Raw genomic sequence first — 3,885 nt, 5'->3', positions numbered from 1 at the left:
GTATAATTAACGGCCTGAGAGCACACGATATGGGTGGTTTTGCTCATGGCCCATTTACCTACGTGTCGGCCTCTAGCATAGATCGCATTCCCCAGCAAAATACCGCCCGACCCCATAAGCAGTGTGATGGCCTCCAAAACCACCTCCCTGCCAAAGTGAACCTCTGAAGCACCTGCACTATCAACAATTTAAAAAAAAAACGCTTCGTAAACAAATTTCAAATTTCTTTACATGCAAAAAGAAAAAGGAAGACCCACAACTTATATTGCTTTTTCATTACATCTGTGAAAGAAATGTACAACAATTTTGAAAAAAGAAGCTTTGTAACAAATTTCAAATTTCATCTCCAAAACTTTTATTGCTTTTTCACCACATTGGTGAAAAAAAATATACAATTCTGAAGAAAAAAACTCCGCATAACAAATTTCAAATTTCTTCCCGACATAAACAAACAAAAAAAAAAAACAGAACCTTTATTGCTCTTTCACTACATTGGTGAAAGAAACGTGCGAGAGCTTACACTTGCAGCACTCACATATGAATCTAATTAAAAGTACGGTAGAGTACAGTAGAGTACGGTAGAGTACAGTACATATGAATCTAATTAAAAGACAAATGAATCCAAGTGGCAGCGCTCGGTATTCCACTGTTGAGCACGAATAGCATGTAGTACCCAGGCGGTGCTGCAACAGGGGTGGGACGTGCCGTTACTAGGGCACTATAAATGTTGAAGGATAAAAGAGTGAGTAGTGAAGGTTGGAGGATAAATGTTGAACTGAATGGAAATGTTAGGATGATTATTTGCAGCGAATTGAACCTTGAAGCTACCGCCATAAGTGGGCTTCAGGGAAGATTCGTCTGAGTAATAAGGACTGTATGCTGGCAGACGAAACTCTGTGGGAAACATAACGGTGAAATTAAAATTTTTGTTGGGGTTGGAACCTCCCACAAAAATCCTACCATGAGGCAATACAATTGCATTTGAATGATACATTCTTGGAACAGTGGAACTTGCGAGCACTGAGAAGCGCTGCCCTGGCAATGCATTAGGTCTGTATAAATAAGGAGCAAGGGCTGGATTGGTTGCTTGCCCATAACCTGCACATCCCTTCTCCGCTCCATTGATAATCAGAATTTCACCGGTGGGAAGAAGCAGCATATCTCCCACAACTCTGGGAGCAGGCATGTTCTCCATTGCCCAATCGGCATTGGGATCTGTGATAACCATTCTTCCACAGCTCTGGAGCGCGTCAATGAAAATCCCTGCAAGTGACAAATTGTAACCGTCAACAGGAGCACCACCGCAGATCATAATTTCTGTCCTCCGAAATGCATCAGATGCGGACAGTGGCAACATCACAGATGAGGCGGTGGTGGGGTAATTTCTTGGGCCATCTGGGATTCTTGGAAAATGCCTGACCACAACATTTCTTTGGTAATCAAGCAAGATGGAATCACGGTTGGCGAAGATGAAGAGATTTCCATCGGATGAGAGATGAAGAAAAGGATAGAGATTGTACAGGCTCTGCAGGTTTTGGGACACATAGGTGCCTTCCAGAAACGTCAGATTGTAAACTCCCTCACCAGGCTTCCTTGGTGGCAGGAATTCGTAGGTAAAAGCGTAGTTGCCCCCCACAACAATACTTCTACCGTCAGGAAGGATCTGGTTTGAAGCATACCATCGATCGTTCAGAAGCCCAGATCCAGGTTCACCAGCTGGATCAACCCAATCACATGTACAAGTTTCACAAGGTACAAATTTACGAACGCTCATGTTTCCATCGCCCCATCCACCAGTGCTAACCAAAGTACCGTCCGCAGTCGTGAGCGTCAACGGTCTCACCTTGTTTGTAGCAATGTTGTATTCTATGGAGTGCGCTGAGCAATCATGATAACCGGCTGATTTACCTATGCAAATTCCATTTGCGAGGCTTATATTAGAATCACCAAAATCTGTGTAATCGTACATCACCACTGTACCCATAATGGTGGTGGCCATATGCATCGCCGACACACATCCATTTTCAATCACCACTTCCCATCTCCCAGGGCCAGGGCTTACCGTATCACGGCCATCCGCCCTGCAAATATTGATTACCAGAATATACACCACAAATTGAATCCAAATGCAACACTTGGACTCCATGATATGATATCCAGAAATCGGTATTGCTGTTGGTACGCTCTGCAAAGGCGAGTTCAAGAGCTGAGTTTTTATAGAGAGGTGATGTAAAATGCATAGTTGTAAGTGGTCTCCACATTCCAGCCATAGTCATCGTGGATGTATCTGCTCTTTCAACGTGGCCAACCTCAATTAAAACTCACTCTTATTTCATTTCTGGCTGGATCACAGACCACAATAAACATGGCCAGACCAACTTGGAATGGAAAATATAAGCAAAATAGCATTTCCAAAACTCTATTTTCGCAATCAGAATAAACTTCTCACATTTATATTTTAAGGTGACAAGGTGACAACAATATATTAAGGTGAGGAGTTGTTTTTAGTACAATTTTTTGGAATTTCTACTGTAGAATTTGGCTGAAAAAAAATTGAGGTGGAATCTTGATTTGTGTTATTTAAATTGGCTTTTTGAGTGTATATATAAATTCAGCACCCACCCTGAAAAGTGATTTCAATAAATTCCTGCAGGATTTTAGAGAAATTAAACGGGAAAATCCCACCAGAAAAGATTCCAAAAAGTCTCACTAAAAACAACTCATTAAGATTACAGCAAACTTGTGGGGGAAATTGTGATATTAGTTGTTTAAAGTGCGTTTTTTTAACTACATAAATGGATTCAACCCCTTGAATACTCCTTAGGCACCTACCTCTGTAGATTATACAACTCAAACTTCTAAATTTTAACAAATATATGCCTTAATAATGGAAAATTTGACAAAAAAAATGCCTATGAAATCTCCAAAACTTAAAACAGCTAGACTTATTTCTTATTTAAATATTCCACCAAAAACTAGGGAATTGCGTCATGTAAATGAAATAATTCCATCTAATTATTCTATGTTTTTCTTTTAACAGGACAGAAATGTGATATATTTATGAGTTTAAAAATACGTATTGAATAAAAAAAAAATTATAACATCATAAAGAATTGCATCAACAACAAAAAATTACCAAATTATATAAAACAAGTAAAATTGAGTAATATCATTAAATTCATTAATACAAATTAAAACATTATTGCCAAAATCCCATTTTCAAAAACATTAAATATCACTCACCTCAAGATATATGGTGAAGTAAATTGTGAATATGTTATATGTTAAATTGTGGTTTTGTTTAATTATTGCACACAACTGTGAGCGAGATTGTGATTTATGCAACTCAAACTTCAAAATTTTAAAAAATATCTTCCCTAATACAACTAAAATTGGCAGAAAATTATACCTATTAAATCTCCAAAACTTAAAATAGCTAAAATATGGATATATTTCTTATTTAAATATTCCAATATAAATTGGAAAGTTTTGGTATATAAATTAAATAGCTTCATCTATGTTAAAAATGTGACCATTATTTATATTTGAGTTTGAAAATAAATATTAACAAAAAGTTATAATATCATAAAGAATAGTATCAACAACAAAAAAAACACCAAAACAAGCAAATTGGATCTTTAAATTAAATATCATTAAATTCATTAATGCTAGTTAAAACACCATTAAAAATCTTATTAAAGGATTATTAATTTTTTAGTCTTTACATTAAAATATCAAACAACTCAGTTCACCAAATATAAGCAACTCAAAATGAAGTCTTGTATGCATACTATTCATGTCCATGACCATAAATGCTAACATCAATATCCATATAACAAACTTTAAATGAGAATGGTATATAATAAGGGATCTAATTCTTTATAA

The 3,885-nt window shown here is 36.6% G+C and overlaps 1 pseudogene; it reads right to left on the bottom strand.

Moving 5' to 3' along the window:
• Positions 1 to 718: 718 nt before the first annotated feature.
• LOC149224904 (aldehyde oxidase GLOX pseudogene) lies at positions 719 to 2,146 on the bottom strand (annotated as a pseudogene).
• Between the last annotated feature and the right edge of the window lie 1,739 nt (positions 2,147 to 3,885).

This window comes from Pinus tabuliformis, chromosome Q (assembly GCF_031772625.1).
Source record: "Pinus tabuliformis cultivar Carrire ecotype Pingquan chromosome Q, CPIR1, whole genome shotgun sequence".
Taxonomy (NCBI): domain Eukaryota; kingdom Viridiplantae; phylum Streptophyta; class Pinopsida; order Pinales; family Pinaceae; genus Pinus; species Pinus tabuliformis.
This window is presented reverse-complemented; position numbering and strand designations above follow the sequence as displayed.